Raw genomic sequence first — 15732 nt, 5'->3', positions numbered from 1 at the left:
GGTCAGAAGCAGGCACGTTGAGAGGCTTCACAGGATTTTGTCGAAACGGCGGATGCGACACCAAATTTCTTGAACTGTATTGCCATTGAGGATGAAACCTGGTGTCTCGGGTACGACCCTGAAACGAAACGGCAATGCATGGAATGGCGTTCTCTGGGATCCCCTCATTGGAAACAGGTCAGAGCCAAAAAGTCAAACATCAGAACGAAGCTCGTCACCTTTTTCGATAGTCAAGGCATTATCCACAAGGAATTTCTACCTGAGGGAACGACGTTTAATGCTGCACGGTACATTGAAATTTTGACCCGTTTCATGAAACAGCTATGCAGGGTACGACCCCAGTATGCACAACAAGGTTCATGGTTTTTTGTCCATGACAACGCTCACCCACACACAGCCAATATCATCAAACAGTTCATGGCAAAAAAGGGGGTGGTGCAACTTGGAACATCCCCCATACTCGCCAGATCTCAATACCCCAGACTTCTTCCTGTGTTGATAGTACAGGACTATTCACCGAACTTTATTGTCACAGGTTGTATATTAATGTTGTATATAGTTTCAACATTTGCGCCGCCTCTGCGCACTTAAAGATGCAGATGCCAGTCCACTTTCTGACGTTTTAATTTTGTCTTCATTAGTAAGGAATTTCACGACTTTTCCATATCCATAATTAGGCTATCACAAGCCAAATATGCACGATGCTAGTTCACACGATTATGTTCCTAATCCAGATATAGCTATCGCGCAACAAATATTCACTACCTTTCTCTGTACCACTCAGCACAAAATAAATTTCTAACTTCTGAATGGAATACAAAATACAAGCACAAACAGGCTCACTGTGTTAGTCAGCTATCTCGCTTCTAACCAGCAAGCACAACTGTGCATTCTTGAGGCTAACAGCTTGCTCCTCAAAAGTGCAACTTATCCTGTGAAGTCCAGGAATTCAAGGCCTTTTCCCGTAATCACGCATTTGTGGCAACGGCTCTTACCCCAGTTGGAAATCAGGTTTGCAGAGCTAGGTAAAAATGTGATCGTACTTAGCGGTAATAACAAAAATTCATGACGTGTTAAGTGAGGTACATGTATATATTTAATATGAGATCGGGACTTGGAATTTACGATGTGCTAAAGCGGAAAACATTTTGCTGAGGAGCAGGCTAACAAGGTTTCACTGTATCTGCTATGCTTTCTTCCCCTATTTGCAATTTGTAAGCACATCCTGCACAGTAGTATGTTAAAGGTATGTCTCTTGCATATCCGTATGTATTTAGTTTCCAAGTAATTAATATGTCTTAACTTTCGTGAGTCATGGTAAGTCATTCATACGATATAATGGAAACAGTTGTACAAACTTCAGTACCTATAATTTCATTATGTCCAAAGTCATTCATGATGTATGGGTGAAATATTATTGAAGACTTCAAATTCAACAATCTAAATTTGTAAAATCCTGATGATTGTGTATTAATATATTTAATTTTATTCTGTTGGTATTACAAAACACCTAACAAGTTGGTTATGCAGTGTGGTCACATATCTAAAAGGTTGCATTTGGGCAGTGGTGGGTTCGAACCCAACTGTCGGCAGCCTTGAAGATGTTTCCCCTTCTTCACATTAGTCAGGCAATTACTAAGGATGTCCCTTAACCCTTTCCAGCCCACTGATGTCATATGGCATCATGATATTTAACATTTTTTCTGTGCTTTGAAAGTTATCTTGAGTGGCATATGACATTATGGTAGGGTACGTTGTGGTGTTAGGAGTTGGTTGGTAGTGCTGGAGCAGTTCAATAGTTGAACATTGCCGAAAATCTATACATGTTCCATGATCAAGTCGACTTGGAATTGGAGACTCCTTCACACCGTACTGCATTATAACATGTTTTATTGGAAGTACTATTCATTTTTGTTTCAAATTATGTTATTTTGGAGAGAAAGGATGTAATTTAAATATTCTATATGTAAGTTCTTGTTATCTTAAGCTTTACAGGTTTTCTGTGTATGTAAATATGTATGATGCCATATGTCATCAGAGGGCAGCAGCTATGTCTTAGGTTATGTTTATCTGAGGCAATTAGATTTTTATTGAGAGGCCTTTCTCATTATTACTGGTTGTTTTCAGATATTATGTAAACATTTAGTAATATATTTTGATCATTAATAAGAAAACCTGCTAATAAACAGCATAACTGAAATAAGTAGCCTACTATTCCAAATTATATCATAATAAATTTTTGTTACAAGTTGCATTTCAAATTGTGGTGTACTATTTATTTATTTTCTTTTTCTAAATGAACCCATTAAGTGAAAAACTTTTATATGAGAAAGAGGTCATTCTTCTTCTGGAAGTGACGTATCTGACGTTGATATCAGTGATGGTGATAAGGAAGAAGTAACAACACCAAATACAGTTACAGAACCAGTGCCAAATACTATTCCGGAAGTGGGGCTGAATTTTGAAGTAAATGTTGAACCTAATCTGGATGACGATGAAATACCGTTGGCTCTTCGACTTCAGGCAAAAACATGTACTTCTGGCTAACCAGTACCCAATGAGAGGCAGAGGGACTTAAGGTTGTGGTGTAAAAACTTAGAACCTATTAATTCAGAGTGCACAGTGAACCACTCTGATCCACCAGGTGAAATGACTCCATATAAATATTTCAAACTATTTTGTACAGATTCTGTCATAGACAATTTTGTAGGCAATTCAAATTTATACTGTGTTCAGAAAACTGGATCCTCGCTGAACACAAGAATGAAAGAGAGCAATTTCTGGGAATTCACATTCTGTCAGACATAGTCAAGATGCCAAGTTACAGAACGTACTGGGCACAAGCTAACCAGATTTCCCCCAATTGCTGACATTATGTCCTGCAATAGGTTTGACAAACTCAGAAACTTCTTCCACATCAACGATGATAATGTGAAATCACGTGATCATCCAGAGTATGATAAACTTTTCAAAGCCAGGCCTTTTATTGCTCCCATCAGAGCTAGATCTGCTGATATTGATCCTGAGGAGTACAATTCTATGGATGAAATTATAATACCGTTCAAAGGGCGAAGTTCACTGAAACAATACATGAAAAGTAAGCCTCATAAATGAGGTGTAAAAGTTTTTTCTCGAGCTGGTTTTAGTGGCATTGTCTAAGATTTTGAAGTGTATGTTGGTAAAAGTACTATTTTATAACCAGGAGAACTGGTTATAACAATGGATCATTTATATAAATGGTATTATGATTGAATTTCAGGTTCACAATTTGAAGAACTTTTCATGAGGACTTGCATCGCATGTGCCCAATGATGCCATATGGCGTCACTAATTTTTGAGCATATGGGAGTCTGACAAAAATTAAATATTGGTGGTTTCATGTTCAGGACGCACATTTTAGATGAAATTCATGGGAAAATACTTTTTCCATCACTGCAGATAATTTGGATTGGAAAGGGTTAATTAAGGCCACAGTTGCTTCCTTTCCAAGGCCATCCCACTGTCGTCATGAGTCGGTGCATTATAAAACCCATAGCCCAAAAGAAATTAAGGCATTATTACAAAGCACATGACATTATCATTGTTCATATAGGTGGAAAACAAGTGTGTTCAGTGTTGACTATGATCCAGTGTTATTCAAAATATTCTTAGCATTTACGTGTTTTACATTCAGTTTGTCTTAATTACATTCATAATGACTTCTATAAATTCTTGCCATACAGTATTTGTATATTTATACTGTGTAAGATATTTTTATTATTATCTTGAAAGAATATTAAGTATAGCATTAAGCATATCTGTTGAATGGGAACTGAAAACCTGTAATCTGGACTTATTTTCCAGAACAATGAACCTTTCAATTATGTGGTTTACCCTCTTCACAGCCTGTTCCTTTATGTGTGCTAATATTTTCAGTAGAATTGTGTGATAATGATTAAAGACTGAAGTGGAAGTGTGGTGTGATATTTTGTAAAGCAGCCACAGGTTTGGTTAAGCATCTGTTTGCACCGAATGAGATTTCACTGGAAATTTTGTATTTTGAAAACTTTTTCTCATCAGAGCTCAGGAAATATTTGTTATGCTCTCTTTTCCTGTATTTGCATTGTGTAGGTTTTATTACAAATTGTATCATTTAAACTTAAAATTGAGTAGTGTTTAAACTTAGAAATAAGTAGTGTTTTAACATTATTGTATGTTATTTTATCAAATTATGCTTCTTCAGCAGCTGAAGATGGCTGAAACCGGTACTGCTAAATGCATTAAATACATTAAAATAAATAAAGTATTGATTAGGTGGGAAATCCAGCTATGTAATTGTGAATGTTATGGTAATCCATTCATTTGATATGATGGAAACAGTTGTACAAACTTTACTTCCTAACATATGTCCAAAGTCATTCATAGAGCAGGGATGAAATATTATTGAAAACTTCAAATTCAACCATTTTATTTATTTAAGTGGTAGTGTTGTATAATGTTGCATGGATGATTTTGTAATGCAGTGCACAAGAACACAGCATCTCAGTAGACTCAGTAATTTTGTGAGATTTTTGAAATTTGTTCATTTATATATCAACAGATTCATGTAATTTAAGAATGATTTGAGGCAGTTTTGGGGCTAAATAATGGTAAGCCAAGTTAACCCTGGAACCGGCAGTCATCGCAAGCGCGACTCATTTCCCTGTTACTCAACCGGCAGAGTCGCTATCGAGATGCATTACGCCAGCGCTGACTAATTTCGAGATAGCGCCTTGACATTCAATATCTTTATGACATATCTTGCATCACGTTGAAGAGGAAATCCTACTCTATAATACAACACAATTCTGATGTAGTTTTTTTAGTGTGACAGTGTGTGCGGTATACACGTGGAAAAATGAGAACGCTTTGCAGACTGTCATTCTGTTGTGCTTGCTGTGGTTGTCCGATGTGCATTGCCTTTCGTGGCGCAAAATTATTGAATTGTCAGAAAGTAGTTAAATTCGTAAATGGTTGTTTGATATGGACGGCGAAGTTGATAGTGACGTATTTTTAAAAGGAATTGACAATGATTTTGACAATAATTCGTAAGGTAGTAGCGAGTTATATGAGCCTAGGCTAAGTGGTTTTGACACTGATATTGACGATGATGTGGAACACCATGAACCAACCACTTATGATAATGACGGTAATGCAGTTGACCAAACAGAACCGAAGTGGACAAGAGTTTATCCTACAAAGCCAGAAATAAGTGGAAGAGAAGTTCAAGGTTCAAAACGCGGGTGTACGAAATTGCCCTCCGGGAAACAGTCTTCCTCTAACATATTTCTATTTGCTTTTCTTCAATGCTATCTGGAATCATTTAGTGAGTAAAACTAATAAATACGCACAGGAAATTATTCGAAATAAAACGAATTCCGGAAATATGGGTCCATATTCTCGTCTGCAAAGATGGGTTGACGTTACAGTATCAAAAATTTAAAGTCATTTCTCTAGTTACAAATATGTGTCTGAACCCTAATAACAATATTGAAAAATAGTGGTGCACTTCAAAATCACAAATATTTCCATATTTTTCTAAAGTCATGTCACTAAAACGTTTTGACTGCAAAGAAATATTCTATAACCTGTTAGTAATGGTAATTTTTGATGCCTACATACTCTATAGTTTGAACACCGACAAACCCCTTGAACATGAGGCATTTATGGTTAGTATTGTCGAAGGTCTTGTAGATGAAGAAACTCTTCAGAACATTCCACCTGGATCTTCAGGAGAAACGGGACATCAGCTGGTATGGCTCCCAGGGAAGAAACTGCGGTTGTGCCCTGTCTGTTCGACTGCAGAGAAAAGTCACGTACCCACTTCTGGTGCCCAGGATGTAATTGTGGTGTCCATAAACAGTACTACCATAAATTAAAACATTTTGGAGGCCTGTGAAAGCAGGAAGAAAGAGGAGCCACCCCTAAGGTAGCGAGGATGAATCTGACTAAGTAGACTCACGTTTTGGTACGATGTGCTTGTGTTGTTTCAGTTCTATTTTACTTTACAATACTTCAACATAGTGAAACCTTTCTACATATTTTTAATCAGCATAAAATTGTGCAAATTTTGTATATAGTAAAATCTTCATATAATGTTACTTTTTACGTACACGTTGCCCAGAACTTTCGGATTATTTTGGAATACTTAGCGTGTGTTGAATACTTCGCGCATACTGCTTCAGGATACTAAATTAGTTTAATTTCCTACTATAGTAATCTTCGTCCTTTTCTGAATAAAATGAGATGTTATACATGAAAATAAATTGAAAAACAACATTTTTATGAATTTTTTAAAAGTTGCTTGCAAAACTCGCCTAAATGCTTGCCGCTTGATGGTAAACCATTTTCAGGTTCCAGGGTTAAGTGAATTTTACAGGAGAGACATCTGAAGGTTCAAAAAAGTCCATAAATCAGGTGATGGACATACGGGATATGTTTGTTTGGTGAGGTACTACATACATTGAGGTATTTTTAACATGGAGGGGGAAGCAGGCCAGCCCCTCTCAGTCCCCTGAATGAAGAGGTGTAGAGTCATGGCCACCTGTCCTCTGCTCGTTTGGTTGGTCGGAGTGCAGAGCTGTCCAACCATGGACCAGCCACTTGTAGACCGAAGCCTACTCTGCAACCACTGACCCAGATCTCTGCCTTCTATGTACAGTATGTATTTCTCCGAATCCAAGACTATGTTTTTTATCAGAATTTTACATGAAAAATCAAGACTCATCTTGCATTCGGAACATAACAGTAATAAACACCACTGGCAGCAACCACAGTAACTCCCACATGCGTGCATAAAACTACCTTCAACATCCGCGTCTTTATTATAAATCACTAGTCGCTGCAGTCGCTTGTACATTACCTTTGTGTAACGTCACTGGTTCTCGGAAAATAATGAAGACAGGATGACATTCTACTAGCCACTACAAAAACGTTTCTCAAATCTGCTGAATGGCACCAACATATTAAGCCTACTGACTTGAACTAATTGCAAGGTCGACCAACTTCCGAACCCCAGCTGCGCAGGAAATGTCATTCAAATCGGAATAGCAATGATGTGACCCTTCAAATTCTTAGAACGGCCACAGTTACTCAATGACAGAGTTACAACGTGCCTATTGTATCCGACACTAACATTAACAGTCTTATAGGAATATTTTCTTGGTGGATCTTCGTATTGTAAAGAGACATGGAGCAGGTATTGCCAGCAAATTTTCAGTGGGTTCTCGTCTATATTATGATGCAAATTTTAAGTTAATGGTTATTAAACACATGGAAATGAAGAATAATTGTGCAGCTGCAAGAAAATATGGAATAACTAAAGCCAGTGTTAGCATTAAGAGAAAGGTAGCTTTAAAAATGTGTACTGTACAAAAAAATGCATTCTTTGGCCTGCAACAAGGATGCTGTACAGAAATCGAAGATGAAATTGTGAGGTATGTGCATGAAAAACGCAAGGATGGAATGGCCATACCACGGCACATAAAACTTATTGACCTTCAATGTCCACATCTTTATTATACTGTACATCACTCTCCGCTGAAGCCGGCAAGCGAGACGTGTGTGTATCGGTAGCTGGTTGTACCTAACGCTTAGTAAAATAAAAGTAACAGTTTTATATACAACAGGAATACTTTTTGATGGATCGTTATATTTTAGAGACACATGCAACAAACATTGCCATCAAATTATCAATGGGTTCTCTTTGATATTATGATGACAATTTTAAATTAATTTGATAGTATATTATTCTTTTTTGTAAGACTTTTCAAGTACAAAATGTTTGATCTGGGATTATAACATTTTATTAGTCACAAGATAAGATATGAAAAGTTGTGCAGCCACAAGAAAATACGGCACAACTAACGCCAATGTTCGGCGTTGTCGGGAAAACAAAGATAGTCTAAACCTGCATACTGTACAAGAAAGACATTCAGTGGCCTGCAACAAGGATCTTTTAAGGAAGTCGAACATGATATTGTGAGGTATGTGTGCGAAAAACGCAAGGTCAGAATGGTCGTAACACCAGATGCGATGTGGGCTCATAAAGATGAGTTCCCTGAACTTTCAAAGGCAGTATCAGATATCTCTAATGAAAAAGATTAGGGAAGCAGGTAGGATTTACATGATACTTGTGTTTATTAAATTTGAAATTTATTATAAATAAAATTATTTCACACAACACTGTTTAAGCCTGATATAGTTTTTTGAAGGAAAAAGTGCGAAAAGTCTTGGATTCAGAGAAATATAGTAAGTGCAAATGGCACAGTGTTTTAGACAAGTTTCTACTGTCTTTGAATGCCATTTCGTCAATGTCACAGCAAAGTCCCTTACACTTTGTAACATTACCAAAAGCAGCAGAATTGTTCTCATACTGTGTATGTATCTTGTGTCTATGGCCATACAATTGTGTGTTAAATCAGTGACCATTTTGTTTGATCTAGATCTTGATAGGTGGAGCTATCTAGTGACATGGCATTGGGAATGTTGCATGAATCAGCTGTCTTATTGTTGGATGTAGATCATGACACTTATTTTTCTTCCAATTTATCAGAAATGGGTGGACTGAAAGAATGCAATATCTGTAACCCGTGTATGACATAAGAGGGGAACAACCAAAGGATCTGTACTTCCTCTCTCGTCTTCTAATCCCAAAAACATATTCATGATTCAATGCTTTTTCGTGTAGCTGAGAAATTTATATACAGTATATCTTTCTGTTACATAAAATACAACATTTTTAACTACTGTAAATAGTGTAAAACAATCAGAAGTACAAGGAATGCATATAATATTGTGGCTTCTCATTGTACACCTCCAAATTGCCAACGTTCGGCTTCCCTGATCACTATCCACGTTGCATACTGCATCGTATAAGAAACTGTCTTCACTTAATTTAGGTTCACCAACGTGCTCTGTGGCTTCGTCTTGAGACAGGGATAAATAATATCCATGATGCACCACAGGTGTATAAGGAAGGAGGTTCATGACATCAGACAGATTCTTATACTGTTTGGGAATAGGCCTATGGTGTAAAGGGCGTAATCCGTTATGTCTATGTAAGATGGCTACACTTCTTGACATTAGTTTCACAGAAGTTTCTTTGAACAGTGTTCTTCAGGAAAATTGAATTGGGTACTGTATTTCTCAGTGGATGTAAAATCTCAACCCCATGGGAGTCTGTAATCGAAAGTCTGCTCAATTTCTTTGAATTTGTCACCCCCTATTATTGACAACCACATGCACATAACAGTCCAGTTCTTACTTTTTCACAGAGCTCGATAGCTGCAGTCGCTTATGTGCGGCCAGTATTCGGGAGATAGTAGGTTCGAACCCCACTGTCGGCAGCCCTGAAAATGGTTTTCCGTGGTTTCCCATTTTCACACCAGGCAAATGCTGGGGCTGTACCTTAATTAAGGCCATGGCCGCTTCCTTCCCACTCCTAGCCCTTTCCTGTCCCATCGTCGCCGTAAGACCTATCTGTGTCGGTGCGACGTAAAACAACTAGCAAAAAAACCTTACTTTTTCATCTCAACTAAGCAGTATTTTCAGAGCTGTCAGTTGAAAGTTGGCGCGGAACGACAATGGTAGATGAATGATATGCTTCAGTGGAGCTTTTAAAAGTAGCAAAGATCATAATATGAAGATAAATTTGGAATTCAAGAGGATAAATTGGGGTAAATGATGTATAGGGTGAGGAATAAGGGACTGGAATCATTTATCAAGAGAAATGTTTGATGACTTTTCAAATTCTTTGAAAACATTTAAGAAAAGGCTACATATTCAATTGATAGGGAATCTGCCTCCTGGCGACAGCCTTAAATGAAGTTGATTTAATGATGTGTTGTCTTGGTACAATACATAAAATTATATGCTGTCATTTCTTGGATTCTTCAGTACTACTCTGCCCAGCGGCTCGCCATCTTCTATCAGACACGAGAAAAATACAAATATGTATATTGCTCAGTGTGTGGCTTACCGTTATCTAGAACCAAGCAGCTCATTTGACAGACTGAAAAGATCCATCATATAATAAGTGCATCGAGAAATTACCAAATGAGATTGCTGAAAACCTTTGATGTGTTTATGCGATGTTAAGCCACTAGCAAAAAAAAAAAAAAATGTATTAGTGTTGTAACTTGCCAGTTCCAGTCATTCTTTTCAGGAATGAATGAATGATTGATTTTATAATTGTGTTATATTGTATTGCTTTCTATCTTATGAATATTAATTATTAATACTACTGATAATGTAATTATGCTCACTACAATTTTTGTGGAAATTTTTACATGATAGTATACCTGTAGTAGGCCTACTGTGGATCCTAGGTAGAATAATGCTGCATAAATCTAAAGATCATGTTTTATTTCAATTTTCCTTTGAATCCCAGATATTCTCTCCGTGGCATATGACTTTCCTCTAATCAACTTGTTTATTATGTATGGCTTTTCTTTTACATTCATTTGTTTGACCTTGTATTAAATGTGTTGTATCATCTGCAAACAAAATCTTCAGATAACTGCTCATTAAGTGGAGTGTTTCCACCACCATTGTATTTTAAGCTAACAATTTGTTTCCGCCCAACTAGAAACAATTCAATCCATTTACATATTTGCTATGCCTCCTAATACCATATTGATTTATTTACAACATCAAAAGCCATTGACAAATCCAGGAATATGCCAGTTACATTTATTTTGTTAATTAGTTTTAATATATTACTGTATTAATTCATGAATTGCTGGCTGTTTTGACTTTGCAGTCCTGAATCCATGCTCTGAATTTTATAGTATATTATTCCTTTTTGTAAGACTTTTCAAGTACAAAATGTTTGCTAGCTAGTAGCTTTACGTCGTACCAACATAGATAAGTCTTATGGCGACGATGGGACAGGAAAGGGCTAGGAGTGGGAAGGAAGCAGGCCGTAGCGTTAATTAAGGTACAGCTCCAGCATTTGTATGGTGTGAAAATGGAAAACCATTTTCAGGGCTGCCGACAGTGGGGTTCGAACCTACTATCTTCCGAATACTGGATACTGGCCGCACTTAAGCGACAGCAGCTATCGAGCTTGGTACAAAATGTTTGATCTGGGATTATAACATTTTATTAGTCACAAGATAAGGTATGAAAAGTGACATCCATTTTAGTCCTACAAGTAGACCGAAAGTACTGTATTGTAGCGTATCCAGGGGTAGTAACCCCGTAGGACGATGCCTCCATTCCTGTATAAACATCCGACTAACTCGGGTTTGGGCAGAGAAGTGGGTTGGTTGTCGATGGGCAAGTCTAAAAGTCTAAGTTTCTCACTTAATTATAAGTAAATGACAGGAAAATGAAGGTATAACTCGAATGAGAAACAATAATTTGGGGTAAGATGAGTTTATTCACAAAATAAACCCTAATCATACGAACATAAAACAAGAAAATCAAATAATAAAATGATAGTCATATAATCTCAAAGATTAAAAGAGCTGGACATTAAAATGTTAATTATTCAAATAATCAAATGTAAAATGAAAGTTCAAGCACAACATTGAATACTTGTGAACTTTAAAATATTCTTCATATGATTGTCTGGAGTTCATGGTATACGTATGCAAGTATGTATTCGATTCGCATGGAGTAACACGATGTTAAGTATCACATTGATACGGTTTTTAATTTTAGAGAGTCGTCGCGAAAATTAACATAAAAAGAAAATTAAGACGCAATGGGTGATATGAATTATGAAAAATACTAGTGGCATTTCCTTACGCTATATTTACAATGAACACAAAATAAGGAAAGTATCTCAAATATCTACATCGGATAAAGAAAGGGAAATCTTACATACCGGTACTATACACTGACTCGACATGAAACACGGTTCACCAAAAGATCTAGTGAGAACTAGATTGACGACCAGTAATCAATCAGCACTCGGGCTGTTCCCCATTAAACAACAAGGCAACATATCCAAACAACATACAGTAAATATCACAAAACACCATCCTGTAAGAGAAAACATATTATTATCCTTTATTAAACATATGCAAAGCAATGGCAACATTGCATTCTTCTGCTGCATTTGCGCACCCAAAAGCGCGTTCATCCGTCACATATTTCCTGCCGTGCTGTGTGCTGAAAAGAAATGTCAGAACTCAATACTGCACTGAAGCTTGCTTGCTGTTTGCCAAGATTGTATCACGGAAATAACATCTCATTCACGCTGTCTATGTAAACACGGCTGATAAGTACACCTGTAAGTCGATCTCATATTTCCTCAACTGCGCGGAAACTCACAATCGTGCTTCTTAGTAGCATACTACAATAATTTATCACAAACATCAGTCTCACTGGTCTGGCATCAATTTCCCATTAATTCTGATTTTCAATATTCTCTCAGAATACAATAGCAGGGACATATTCACTGCACATCATTTTTTTCACTTCATCCGGCATGCAATCGGCCTGCATAATGAACTTCATAACTCAGCATGCATTAAAACCTCTGATATTTCTTACAATCTCATCAGCCTTTCCCAGTATGAATCCAGGTTCGATTCCCATACAAATCATTGTGCGAAACAGTTTCCAACCTACATTGGAAGACTCCTTTTCATTCAACGTTGCGATGCAGCTCCACACATCAGCTCCTGAAATACCATGCGTATTGCAATCTAACTGTTAACTAACTTTCTAAATTACCAAAATTAAATTGAATTTACTCTTAACTTAGCAAGTGTTTAACTCTGAAATTGGATGATCTTGTCAATCTAATCCTCCTATCTCTAATATACAAGAATATCGGCATAATACTAAGCTAATGGCCATGCATAATGTAACAACAAAATAAAACCTAACAACTCCCTCATTATTCCATCTAACTAATCGTAAAGTGAAATAAAAATGTAGAAATCATGCATTCCTCTTTTATCCGTATTTACAACATTTCAAGTGTAAAATAAACACATGCTGTCAGGCTAAATTTACGTTAAAGAAAAATCCCTACACTAAACTGCACTAGTATTTAAACATAATTCATATAACATGCCATTTAAAAAAACATGCGTCTTATCTTGGACGACTCTCTGGACATTGGCAACGGCTCACATCCCTGCCATTGTGGTGTTCTACTCCATGTTGATCATTGCTTTAACACATGGAAACAATCTTCTTTCTTCTATGGGCGGTGCCATCTTCGTGATGAAAGTTCCTGTACACTGCAACACAGAAGACTTTAGGTGAATGTCTCTTCAGCACTCGATTTTGCACGTGCTGAACAAACCCTTGTTAGCTGTAAACTAAGCCAACATTACTGACAAACAAACACACTTGAAATTAAACAAGTAGGGTTTCTGTTATACAGTTTGTTAGAGCAGCTCGCGGTACGGTTCTAAAGTTCTTCGCGAAACGCGACCGACATGAAAATGCGATACAGCTAAGCGTTCCTTCTTCACTTTCCAGTCTGCGGCTATTATTACCGTCTATTTATCTGGAGTAAAATCTTGCGCCATAATAAAAACAGCAATTTAACACTGCACCAGTTAATTCAGTAAACTTCACGATTAAAAGCACTGTTTCTCGGTCATAAAACCATACACTGTTATGTATCTCTATCCGTGTGGTAACATTCACGCACAAGTATCAGAGTAAAACGGAACAGCGTCCACTCCCGATGATCTACTTCATCAGAGTGATGCTCTCCAAAGCTTGGGACGCTGGAGAAGCGTGGCTAACGCCGTTGTAGCTATGGGATTCCCGCATGTTTAAAAGAGCAACCAATCAGCATGCTTGCCATTCACAATGACTTATATACTGGTATTAATTCAAACACACCATAAAACACACTCCAAATGATATAAAATTACTCAGATTCTTTCTATAGCGTATTCCTGATTATATTACACTTTTCGACCTGTGGAAATCTGTCAACTAACAGAACTGATTCCTTTATAGTAATATTTTCTTTATGCAATTTTCCATGTTGGTTAACCTGGGATATTAATTCCAGTAGCGTATACGAGTCCAACACTCGGCAACCTAGATTCCTCGCTGCACACCCTCTTTTCTGCACAACTTGTAAGCAAAGAGAATGCTTGTAAAGAGCGGCAAGGAGTCTCGATTTCAGCAATAGCCGTGTGAGCTCTAAATTCCGCGCTATCCAGACTCCATATTTGCCACACCCACGCGTTCTCATTGGCTGAATGTTACTCTTGGCCAAGCCTTTCTCACGGTCTCGAGGAAGTATCACGCAATATCCAGCGACTTGATGTCTCCATGGACTTCCGGTCTCAGCTATCCTGTGATCTACTACTTTTTACCATGCCTGACAGAAATTTATTTCAATAAAATTATATAATATGGCAAATGATAATCTGAGTGTCTTATATGGGCCGCCAGGATACGGCTCAGTATGTTAACTTTTTTTTTCGAAGTACAGTATTTTTGAAATGCCGGTTGGTAAAGTAATTGGTCATTAGTTATCTAATTTATCATTTGGCAATTTCTTTATGTACTGGAATGACTTTAGAGAGTTTTAATATTTTAGGAAAATTTCCAGTAAGAGTTAATGGATAAATTATAATTTCAGTACATTTCTTTTAAACTGCATCAGGGATGCCATCAATACCAGTATAAAAATTATTCCTTAGTTCCTTTATAACTATTCTTAACTCATCCGATGTGACCTGATTTAGAAACAGAGATTCACAGCACGTAGTTATCTTATATATTTGATTACCTATATGGCCTTTGGTAGAACTTTGACGAGAGTGAAAGAAGTGAGACACTGTGGTGGAATGAGAAGGTGAGAGAAGCAGTGAAGAAAAGAAGAAAGTATGGCAAGAATGAAATAGAGATAAAAAAGAAGAAAGCAGAAGGAGCTTGATAATAAAAGGAAATGTAAGAAAGTGGTAAAAGAAGAAAAATTGGGAAGAATTTACACAAAAAATTGAAGATGATGTAGCTGGCAGTAAAAGAATGTTGTATGGAATTATACGAAGTCACAATGAAATTTCTTGAAATGTAAGATACATATTATGTGACTGTGTACTTAGATTTCAGACCTTTAGGTGAGGGGGAACAGTCTCAGTTGAAAATAATGTGTGTAGGTATTAATCAGAGTTGGGAAGTACAGTAATCGAATTAATTGTAACGATTACATTGTTAGTAATTTTTACTTATTACCTTTTGCAAAATTTAATTTTTACTTGTAATTTTTCAGTTTGACTGCAGAAGAACCAGTAGCTTCACTATTATGGAAGAGGTACTTTTTTTCCTCTTCACTACTTCCCGAGACATTCCAACGATGTTCTTATAAAATTAAAAACAGGTATTCCTTCAAGCGGCTCTGTAGGATGTCTTGACCTATCCTCTTTGGTCTTGACCTTTTATTTCCGATAACGTGAACATTGCAAATTCTTGCCAAGGGCATAGGTTCCCACGATATGATCCATCCGGACTGAAAATCAAATATGAAATACTAGCAGTTACCTGAGGCTTCTCTCACGTGGATTTCGTAATTTGATAGAAGTTATCGTTCCTCAGTACTGTACCAATGAGGGAACATCAGCAATGGTTAAGTCTGCGATCGTGATGAAACTTGGAAAACATATTGAGGTACATGTAAAAAGATGTCGGCGCCAATTTTGGGTGCCGACATTCATTAGGGCGTTAACTAAGGGGCCTAAAATTTGCGACATTTCAAGTTCTGCACGAACAGCAATGAACACC

The 15732-nt window shown here is 37.1% G+C and overlaps 1 protein-coding gene across 1 annotated transcript in view; it reads left to right on the top strand.

The window, feature by feature from the left end:
• The window catches only part of LOC136876908 (uncharacterized), a 51390-nt gene that overhangs the window by 20287 nt on the left and 15371 nt on the right, over positions 1-15732 (top strand). The gene's annotated exons all lie outside the window — the stretch shown is intronic.

Source organism: Anabrus simplex, chromosome 7, assembly GCF_040414725.1.
Source record: "Anabrus simplex isolate iqAnaSimp1 chromosome 7, ASM4041472v1, whole genome shotgun sequence".
NCBI lineage: Eukaryota > Metazoa > Arthropoda > Insecta > Orthoptera > Tettigoniidae > Anabrus > Anabrus simplex.
The sequence above is the reverse complement of the archived record's forward strand: the minus strand, read 5'-3'. Positions and strand labels throughout refer to the sequence as shown.